The sequence below is a fragment of the Nylanderia fulva genome, unplaced genomic scaffold (genome assembly GCF_048542155.1).
Source record: "Nylanderia fulva isolate GAGA-0341 unplaced genomic scaffold, ASM4854215v1 Scaffold12, whole genome shotgun sequence".
NCBI lineage: Eukaryota > Metazoa > Arthropoda > Insecta > Hymenoptera > Formicidae > Nylanderia > Nylanderia fulva.
In genome coordinates, this window is record NW_028189409.1 from 1,323,425 (window position 1) to 1,335,861 (window position 12,437).

Here is a 12,437-nt window from a genome sequence, read left to right on the forward strand (position 1 = left end):
TGATTCGTATGCATGCATATACTTATACTTTTTCATACATACAATTTTGAGAAGGAAAATATATTTTTATATCTTTATATTATTTCGTTTTGTTGTAAGTATAAAGTGCCTATATAAAGATATTATAATAAGAAAGAAGAGTTTCTACAAAATTACTTATTGGTTAATATTTTAGAAATAATTGAATTACAATTTTATTTTTCAGGTAGCAAGCATATGCATTTTGACATTTAATGACGTCATTAGACATCAAAATGACACTTTGACATTTAACGGCATCAGTCTTGCTACTTCCCTATAAGCGCATGATATTATTTAATATTCTAGACGTATTCTTAGAATATTAAATATTAAATATATCTAAATAATAAATTTATTCTAATAAAAATTAATCTAACTTAAATATTAAATAATATCATGCGCTTATAGGGTTGGGTTCTTATTTTAATGGGAAAAGGAGAGATTTTAATCCCAATCCCTTCTCCCTTTACCAAGATTATGCTAGTGCGATTATCAAATTTATAATAATGATGATATTGTTGCCATAAATAAATATGCAGGTCTTTAATTAATTCTAGAAAAACAAACATTATAACTATAAAAATACAATTTCAGAAAAAAAATACAGTTTTTTATATCTTTATATTTCGATCTTTTTGTTGTAAAGTGTCGCATAAAAGTTAATAAAAAAAAAGGTTTCTGCAAAATTATTTTAATATTTTAGAAATAATTAGATTACAATATTTGTTTCCCAGGTAGCAATAAGCATATACGTCATTTTCACGTTTAATGACATAAGTTTGCTACTTGCGAGTTTTTTTAATATGGAAGGAAAGAGATTTTAATCCCAAATCTCCTTCCTTCAGAATTTCCGCTAGTGATTATACTTATCAAATTTACAATAATGATAATTGTTGCCAATGTTTGCTGTTATCTATATAAGTAAATCTAGATGAAATTTTGACGTCATCTTATCTTTATATAGATAATAAAAATATATATTATCTGCATCTTAAATGAGAAAAGTGTTATCTTTATTAAAAATTATTTAGAACAATGTTCATATAATTTGCTTTAGTCATAATAACACATAAAAATACTTTAGTATTTTTATTAAATAGTAGAACTTAAACAGTAAGCGATAAAAATTTACAATTAAAAGTATACGAATATATTTTTATATCCCTCTTATAATTTACATTTTTTGAAATAACTATGTTTACCATATATATTTATACACGCGCATATAAACGATTTTAAAAATAATGTTGTGTAGAAAAATTATCTAAAAAAATCGCTATATAATTTTATCTTTTATCTACATACATATATTTCAATTCAAAATCATCTTCATCTTATCTAAGATGAATTTACATATTTTAATCTCAATCTAGATAATTTTAAAATCATCTAAGCATAACACTGTATTTGTTGCCATATATAAATTAATTTGAGAAAAACAAACTATAAAAATTCAGTTAAATCAAGTTATAAACTTATAGTTAACTTACAAAGTTAGCTATAAAAATCAAACTTTATATTAATGAATAATCGATAACCATATATATATATATATATATATATCCAAACAACGTCATGTCGCGCCAGCTGCATCGCAATAACATACGTCGGGAAAGGGTTGCCGCGTTTTCTGGCAACTTTGAAACATGTACGGCGCGAGGGTAATAAACAAGATCGCGGGACAAGGTGGTGGGACACGACGGGGGATAAAGAGAGGGATGAAGAAAGGGAAGGAGAGAGACGGGTGGCCGATTTTAATATGGACGCCCCCGCAAGCGGTTGTGCGTCCGATCTGAGTAGGCGTTCCTACGACCCTTTGTCAACCGACAACGCCGCTGCATCTTATCGCGATCGCAGGTCGGGGATCTCTCATTCCTCTTCTCCATCCAGGTTCTCTTCGGGGTCCCTCGAGGCCATCGCGCTATCGCTGCCGCGCTTGTTCAAGCAGAGAGACGTCGTGGGCCTTCCTCGTTACACATCGACGGCTATAACTCTCCACGTCGTTTCTTCCACGTCGCTAGTCGCTATATGTCGCCTTCGACATCGTCGTTGTTGTCACGTCGCGATCTGGCTCCCCGATCTGGCCCTCCCTGGTACCCGGTTGCATATCGATCGGAGATAGAAACTGGTTCAGATGCTTGTCACGAATTTTTACATATATACGCAGCTCGCGTGGGTAGAGACGCAAAATCTGATTTACGACTTTCCAGGTTTTTTGATTGGATAATTGTATTTGACGGGAAAGAGAGAAAGAGAGGGAGGCGATAAATTAATACTTATGCGGGTTCGTAATTACTGATTTGCTTTTTGTTTATTTAATGTAGATCTTGTACAGATAGATATATCTAATTCCTTATTACGTCTCAATATTATTTATTTTTTTTTTAATTATACAAAGAAAAACCTGATCCAATTTGAAACTAACATAGGTAATGCTTAATTTTTTTTCTCAGAAACTATTTATTCAATAGGTTTGAATTTTACATACAATTTAATATATGCATGTTTCTTCTTTACATATATTATTCTTCAACATAACTTCTATATCCTTACGTTAACATACAAGTGCATGTTTGCCTTTACAGTATCAGCTCTTTTCTGTTCATATATGTAGCTGTGAATCGCGTCCTCATCAACCTCAAATCTTGTACCGCAGAGATATCTTTAAGTGGTCTAAAAAGATATGTATTTCGGAAATCGCAAGGAGCTAGATCAGGATTATAGGAAAGTACAGTTTAGGTGATTACTTCTGATATTCCAACTTTTTGGATCACTTAAAGATGTTCCTCGAGACACAATTTGGGTTCCAATAAAGGCAAACATGCACTTGTATTGTGCTGAAATAGGACTACAAAAGTTAATGAAAATTATGTTGAAATATAAATATTATATGTAAAGAGAAAACATCCATGTATATTGTGTGCGTAAATTTCAAATCTGGTGAATAGTTTCTGAAAAAAAAACGTGAGGCACTAATTTCCTGAATAACTCTAATATACAGTAATATATGTCCTATACTCAATGAATCACTGATGTGCAGTTTAATTCCCGACTTATTTATTTGAAGATGATTTTTTCTCAGTACATAGTTGAGGAAGGTCATCATTTATTGCATGTTCCTAATTTCTGCCATCACGTATCTTTATAACTAAGTCTTAAATTAAAATTCTATTAAAGTAACCTGAAATTACCTGAAGAATTTTGGTGAATTGTTAATATTTTATTTCCACAAGACTTAGTTTGCGAAAATCCCTTTATTTTCAATTCACTTGTATCTTGAAAATGATATGCCTCGACATTTTTGCTGAGGAAAAATCATCCCCAAATAATGTCAAGAACTGTAAATCAGTGATTCGCTGAATACGGAACATCCTGTATAAAAATAAGCTGTTTTGTTTCTGAACAACCTAATATTGTGTAATATATGTCCTATACTCAATAAATTATTGATATACAGTTAGATTCCCGACGTCATTTGAAGATGATTTTTCCTCAGTGAATACGTTGAGGAAGGTCATCATTTATCGCATGTTCCTAATTTCTGCCATCACGTATCTTTATAACTAAGTCTCAAATTAAAATTCTATTAAAGTAACCTGAAATCACCTGAAGAATTGTGGTGAATTGTTAATATATTTTATTTCCATAAGACTTAGTTTGCGAAAAACCCTTTAATATTTTCAATTCGTGTGTATCTTGAAGATGATTGGTGCCTTGACATTTTCGTCGAGGAAAAATCATCCCCAAATGATGTCAGGAACTGTAAATCGATTGCGAGTGATTCGCTGGATACGGAATATCCTGTATAAAAATAAGCTGTTTTGTTTTCTTGCGACGCAATTTCTTAACATATTACAATGCACAGTTGTCATTCATGTCAAGGACTCACGTTATCGATTCGCTGTATCAGCAACATTTAATGGCGACACTCTCTCTTTCTCGAACTCGGCTATACATAAACATTGAACAGGTAAACTATCGAATTCAAGTCGGCTAATTGACGAAAATCCACCGACTAATCGACGGGATTGATTCGAAGGAGCTTAATTCCCGTGAAGATTCCATGATGGGCGCCCACCAAAAGTGAAGTACATCCGCCATTAATCTAATATTGCGGTCGCCGCCGCCCTCGAGGTTGCGTGCCGCAAAACCTGGCCGCGTCAAGCTTCGCTCCCTTTTGTACGAATGGAGTTGCGAGAGCACGTGAACGTGCACACGTGCTAGCTGTGTGTACATATCGTCGACATCGACGAGGAAGAGAAGGAGAGGACTTGGAATGGGCGCGATATGCGATGCCCTGGTCGCACTAATGCGAAATCAATGCCCGGCCTCTCTGGCTCGCGAGGTGTGACGAATAAAGTGGATTACCTTCGCACCTTCCATAGTCACGGCGCAATCAAGAGAAGAACTTTCCAGCGAATAGGAAGAAACTATAATAAATTACTATTCCCCATGGCGGCAACCTGGACAGTAGCTATAGACGGATATTGATGTCATAGTGAGTATTTTTAGGAGTGTTTGCGGGAAAAAAAGAATGGTTTCGACGTACGTGCGTTAATGTTGCGTTGTCATACATATATCTTGGTCCTAACTACAGTATTATTTGCGAATGGAAGATAGATATAAATGAGCATATAGGTCCTCTAGACGAATGAATAAATTATCCCTTAGCCAGTGTTTGCTGTTATCTAAATAAAATTATATAGATGAAACTTTGACATCATCTTTTCTTTATAGATAATAAAAATAAATTATCTAGAATAATGTTCAGATAATTTGGTTTAGTTTACTAGTAGAACTTGAGCATTAAGCTCAAGCTCAAGCAGAGCATATAAAACTTATGAATAAAAGTATGAATAAAAGTATGAATAAAAGTATGAATATATTTTTATATCTCTTTTATAATTTACATTTTTGATATATACTGTTTACATAAACAGTTTTAAAATAAATAATATTATTATCTAGAAAATATCTTCATCTTATTTATATATTTTTATCTTATCTTTATCTAACTAATTTTAAAATTATCTGAGCACAACACTGCCCTTAGGTAAGATTTAAATGAATTGCACCAATTCGAAGTTCTACCCACAAAAGGGTGCATTATTCCGTCGTTTAAATTTTCTCATTATTATGTTTAAAGTAATTAAATTGCGCTCGTTATATCTTCGCATAATTTCCAATGTTTGGGCTCTCATCAATAAAAAACTCGGGGTCGAAGCTTTCGAACTCGTCAACACGCAAATATGAACGTGCGACTGGTGCATCGCATGATGCGGTAGAAATATCGCCGGTTAACCCGCAAAGATCGGCCTCACGCTCGATTTTTAACACTCCGATCGATCGCGCACGCGAGCTTCTGGTCGTTCGACGCATGGCAGATGTCATATTTGCATAATATATCGAACCGATGATCACGATCGGTCTCTTCTTACATGTGACTCTACGCGTATGCATTTTTACAATCGCGTGTATTTTTTTTGCGAGTCGACTTGCCCCAAAAAAAATTCTCGATGAAATGTCCGCGAAAAAAATAAATAGCAGCATTAGTTGTATGAGAAATTAGAATATTTGTTCATAAAAAATCGACTTTTAATAATTCCAGGGTTGGGTAATAACTAGTTAATTAGTTAAAACTTTTAACTTAGCGTAGTTAATTTAAAATGTATTAATTTTTAACTTCAACTAGTTATTCGTGACGTTAAACTTATTAACTTTTTTCCTAACTTAAATTTTTTTTATTTTTGAACACCCTTACTGGTTTTTTATAAGTTATAAACGTATTATTTTTAAATTAAATTATATTATTAATTTTTATGTTCATTTGTCATCAATTGTAATTACCAAAAAATATATTTCTATATAAAAATCAAAATTTCTTTGTTATTTGTTATTATAAATTTTAAAAGAATTAACAAATAAAATTCTAATTTAATATAATTTTAATAATTAACTTTTGATTTAACTTTAGTTAATTTAATTTTAACTTAACTTTTACTGAGTTAATTTTTTGTTTATGCAACTTTTAACTTAACTAAATATTAATTTTATAAGCAACTAGCTTTAACTTAACTTAGTTTTAAAAAATCATTAATTTACCCAACCCTGAATAATTCTAATAAATTTAGATAGGAACAGAAAATCAATTACAAGAATTGAGTTGATAGGTACATTTGTTTCCTTTCTATATCAGCGATAATGTGTACATTATTAAATTAGCGGATATTCATCCCTATTAAAGGAAAACGTACGCAAATGACTGATTAATTAATCAAGCGTTTTGTAATTATAATAATAATAATAATAATAATGATAACATAATTTTTTTAATTAGACATGAATGCTGTATCATCATCGTAAAGTTCGAGACGTTGCATTTGCGTGACATAACATAAGTAATAAGCTTTCCGTATAATTATCAACCGGATAATTAATTAATTACTTGACGCCTGAAGGGACGATATATATATATATTTAAAAATATCCCAGAGATGTATAGATAAATAATGATACCGCAGGGAGAATCGCTATCGTTCTTCCGTACACGTGTAAGAAAATTAAAATCTATGAGCCGAGGAAACGTTTGCCGCTAAATTACGGTTAATTAAAAAAACTTATCGAAGGGAACGAGTATTCAAAGTTAACCACGAGCACGTCGTGATGTATGTATGTACGCGAACAAATATCTAGATAAAAAGAAAGAAGAATATATAATGAGAGGAGAGCATAAACCGACGAGAAACGCGGATTTGTGGTCGAGTGAGAGAAAAAGCCTCGTTAATTCTTTAATCCGCTGTTATATTCGTGTTAACAGGCAATATTTCACGGCGGCGGCAGACATTGTGCGCGTTATCTTCTTATCGGGTGTCTCGGATAGCGTTAGTTCATTAGTGAAACGATTATATACGTTATGGAGCGGTGTCTCTACACGCGTCGTTGCGTAATAAAGCATAAATCTCTGTGCAAAGGTGTACACTAAACAGAGAACGAAGACGGTGCAGTAGAGATTCGCGTAACTATACATACATATGCATATATGTATGTTCCGCACATTGTTATTCATTAATCTTGACTCGAACCCTTCTACCAGCTGATCCATACATTATTTGAGAATAAAAAAATAGAAATTTTTCAATAAATTTATTTAAGAATTAACATTAATTTTACAAAAAATTTTGCAATTTTGAAAGATAGGTAAATATAAATAGATAATTGAAAACAAAATTTTTTAGCCATTAGAATAATTAAATTTCATGAAATTTTGATCTATTCTACTTGTACTATACATGTTTGTAGGAAAATAATTTTTTTTATAGCAGATAAATTATAATACAGAAATAATCGTGATAATACATAGTTGCAACAATTTATTATTTAATAACTATTATATGCAGATCGTTTTGTACGCAAATGATTTCAATGCTAGCTTTCCATTTATCGATGATATGATGTGAGTTACAGAGCATTTATCTGAGATTACTGCAATTTATCAAGACTATTGTAGACTCTCGTTTAAATCGAGCGATATGTACATAGTTTAGATCGAAACAACAAGTCAAATTGATGTCATTAATTTTTACGCGAGACGAGTCTTTTTGCAAAATAAGTAAAAGAGTCAAGTGATTTTTATGTATTAAATTCTTGGGAATTTGAAGACAAAGAACAATATTGGGTTGTAAAAAATGATAAAAAATGTTTACAATACAAATGACATATCGATCGAAGAGTTTAAATTGCATAGTCTGATATATTCTGCCTTATTCTACTGGCAATCTATTCTGCATTTGCAGATATCTTGAATTCAATAGAGTGTCCCGTACCGAGAGGAAAGTCATCATTTTTTTGCATGTTTTCAATTTTTGCAATTATATATCTTTGTAATTATTGTAATTATAATATAAGCTTAAAATTAAAATTCTATTAAAATAAACCCAACGCGAAATTAACTGAAGAATGTGGTTTTGTTAGTATTTTATTTCCACAAGATTTAACTTGCAAAAAAGAATGATTAAAATGCTGACATTTTCGCTGAGGAAAAATCACTTTCAAATAATGTCGGGAATCTAACTGTGCAGGGTGATTCAAAATAACCTACTGTCCTGGCAATATCATATTCCTGAACGAATTCTGAGACGATTTTTTCTCAACGAAAATGTCGAGAGAGGCCATCATTTTTTGCATGTTCCGAATTTTTGCCATCATGTATCTTCGTAATTAAGGCTTAAATTAAAATTCTATTAAAGTAAACTCTACATGAAATTAATAAAAGAAAGTGATTTTGTTAATATTTTATTTCCGCAAAGCTTAGTTTGCGAAAAACCCCTTATTTTCAAACGCTTATAACTCGAAAATTATTGACGTCTTGACTTTTTTTCGTTGAGGAAAAATCGTCTCAGAATTCGTTCAGGAATATGATATCCAGGACATCGGGTTGTTTTGAATCACCCTGCATATTAGTGCGATTCACTATAGTTACGGGACATCCTGCATACACATATGCAATATAATAAAACTATTTCGACATTATTATACACTCTTTTAGCTGCGAAATAGCCAGATAACAATAATTGATAAAAGTGATAAACTCGATGCAAATTCGCGCTGTCACGCGCATTGACTCAGTCATTCTCTTCCTTTTCGTTTCCGTATAATTATACTCGCGCAGAGATAGCCGTCTCGATAATTTATAGAATAAATAAGCCGATGAAGAAAAAAATCCGAAGGCAGAGAGGACTCAGGGTTCTTCATCTCCGGAGCGTTTTTCACGAATATTAAATCGAATATCGCCATAGCGCCGCCGTGCTAGATGCGTATCGAGTGATCGCGCGAACGAAATGGCGCTCCCGAACCAATTATCCTCTCTCGAATATCCACAACGCGGCACCGAGCACCCTGAGGGCGACCAGGGATGCAGATGATGCGCTGCTGCTCGGCTTGAAGATCGTCATCGACAACAACGATGGTGTATATACAATATACAGGGTGTTTTAGGAGGAAAGGTACAATTCGTGCACACATGAAAATGTAGAAGGAATTATTCTCGTTTATTAGGCTTTCAAATTGATATCTAAACATTCACTTATATTCCTTTAGCCAATGCCAAATTCGGCCTGGTTTAATTTCAGGTAAAAAACAATCCGTGTAGTTAATAAATAGATTTATAGTTTATCTAACCTCACATTTTGTCGATAAAACAGGAAAAAACAACAGACTTCTCAAGGGCGTTTAGAATCCTCTTAACATGTGTCCAATTTTCATTAGGTATAGAGTTACAGCCGTTTGAGTGTTAAGCATCAACGAATTCTGCCACAAATGAACAAAAGTATAAAAATGAATTATTTCTGCAAAAAACATACAATAATTAATGAAGATCACATAAAGAACTTTATTCGTGACGGCATCAACAACACCCGTAACTCACATCGATGGTCCGACGAAAATCCATATGCCATTGTTGAAATGCATTTTCAACATCGCTTTTCTGTAAATGTGTGATGTGATCAACAATTTTCGTTTTTTTTTTTGCATAAATAAGTCATTTTTCTACTCTTGTTCATTTGTGGCAGATTTCATTGATGCTTAACATTAAAACGGCTGTAACTCCACATCTATTGAAAATTGGACACATGTTAATATAAACTTTTTTACTCAAAATGGTCCATACAATCTCCTGAAATATGTACCTTCCCTCCTGAAACACCCTGTATATATCTACCTCCACCCGTCGACGCACGTGTGCGTGAGATAATTGCTCGCTTACGATTTTGCGTAATGCGGTAGATACAAGATTGCGAAATCTCGGGATCAGAAAAGTGAAGCGAGGCAGCGCGGAACTGACTGAAAGAGAAAGAGAGATAGAGAGAGAGAGAGCGAGTTCTCGTAAATCAAGGGCGCGCGCGCGCGTTACTTGTAATAATTTCCCGATGCTAATTACGTCGAGTAAAATTAATCTCGATTCGATGATAAGAGAGCAACCACGAGAACTTGATCTTTATGCCTCGGGAGTGTGTAATAGCAAAAGGTTGAACGCGCATCGACTTATCTGACTGTTGCAATCGATAGAGCTGGATCTTATATATATTTTGTTCAGGCTCTTGTAGAAAACTAATTTACAGCAGGGAGTGATAATAATTAATGAGACGCAATTTATATACAATTACAAATCAAAATCGTAAGAGATAAGAGAGAGAGAGTGAGAGAGAGAACGAGCAAGAGGATCCAGAAGAAGTACTCGAAGACGGCTGTCGGAGCGCAACCTTTCGCCGCCGGCGGGACCACGTTGAAAGAACAAGAGGAACATCGTCGAGGAACAGAAATGTACGCGAGGGGTAGGGAGAGAGGGGTGTAAGCCGGCGGTGGGCCGTACACACGGCTATAATTACAGAGGGTAGAGCGGTGGCTAGACCCACTGCAGCAAAACTTACCGTTGCCCAAGGCGCCAGCATACTCGAAATCGACCGGCTCGGATCCCCGGCTGCGCGAAGGACCCCGGTCCTAATTCGTATTCGTGCCCCGGGTGTAGCAGATAGGATACGCCTCGAAAAACGGCGGAAGGACTGGCAGGAATCTCCCGCGCTACGCCCTTCTTTTCTGTCGGCCGCATTCTTTCTTCTTTCGCCCGCTTTCGCCTTTGCAATGCAGATATCGGGTAAAGCGAGAAGAGAGAGAGAGAGTCCTTTGTAGCGCAAAGTAACGTCTTTGTAAGTGAAAGACGCATAGCGGACAGCTTCGAGGAGAGGAAGAAATAATAACGTGGCAGATATGCATCCCCAAAGAATATTATCAAGATCGATTCAATTATCTTAACGTTTCTTTTTTTTTTTTTTTTCGTATTTATTTCATATTCCAATGTATGGAAAAAAATATGAAGCAGAAAATCAGCATTAATTATCCCTTTCACTTGTACGGGCGAATCATATCGGAGCCAATTGATATTTTTTCTTCGGATGTAAGGAGAAGATGGAGGAGGGGACCTTGATTCTCTTCTTCGTGCTTTTATTCTCACTCCGGCGTAATACGCGCGAACCGAAGAGTGACGACCTCGAATCCTCTAATTTCGGTTGGCCGCAGCCACCGATAATTAACGAACTATAATCAACGGGCTACTCCACGTAGCGCAACGTAACGAAACGTAACGTGGCGTTCTCCTTTCGGATAGGAGCCTTCTTTCAGGGGGACCGCATTAAGTCTTGTACACACCGGCGTAATTGCGCGTGTGTATACGCATGTAAACATTATTTATCAGATATATCGCTAATTAGATTATGATGAAGAGTCACCGATGCTGAATAAAGCTTTCAGCTCGCGAGGCAGTCGTTTGTATACAAGGTGTCCCGTATTCAGTGAATCACTGATTTACAGTAGATTCTTGACGTCATTTGAAGACGATTTTTCCTTAGCGAAAATGTCGAGGCACCAATAATTTTTGAGTTATTAATGTTTTTTTCGCAAATTTTAAGTTTTGCGGAAACAAAATATTAACAAAACCACATTTCTCAGTTAATTTCAGGTAGAGTTTATTTTAATAGAAATTTAATTTAAGGTTTAATTACAGAGAGAGATACATGATGGTAATTAGGAACATGTAAAAGATAATGACTTCCTCCGACATTTTCGCTGAGGAAAAATCGTCTCTAAATGACATTGGGACTCTAACTGTACATCAGTGATATGTTGGATATACCCTGTATATCCACAGCGCGGTTAACAGCACGTGACAAATTGTCAAAGCCATTAAAAAATATCCAGTCACTTTTAGAGAAGAGAAATTTAAACAGTTGGTGCAGCAGACATTAAAATATGTTCGATAAGGAGTCATTAAAGTTTTTCGCGAAATTATATAGCTACCAATTTTTTATACTCCAGAATTACGCGGAGAATAAAAATATCATTATTCAATCTCTCCCTGAGAGTCTTCAAGTAATCATTTTTTCTTTCAGACATGTTGTTGGAATTCCTACTGTGTTTTGTGCACGACGAGGCGTTTCTTCTCAACGACGGATGAGAGCAGCCTAAACATTTCGCTGTTATAATTACATGGTACCTGGCGAACAGGAGCTGGCGGCCTCGCGGCGGTATAAACCTGGGTGAGCGACATCGCGATCACCGAGTTCAGGTCGCGTGAGATGTTTCTTCGTGGTTATCACTTCGGGATATATGCAGAACAAGAACGACGCATCTAAAGCGGCATGATTGGCATGAAAAGCGAAGGAATTTATCGCCGATGGCACATTCTGTGGCATCCATGACAGAAGGGATCAGGACTGCGTGTGAAATATCGCTACTTCCTGACTGTGGTGTGATTAGTGTATTATTTACAACAACTGAATTCAAATGAATGTCTCATCGTGTGTCTGCGTAACTGTAAGTACAGCTGCTTTTTTTTGCTATCGACTATATACCACATTGATATA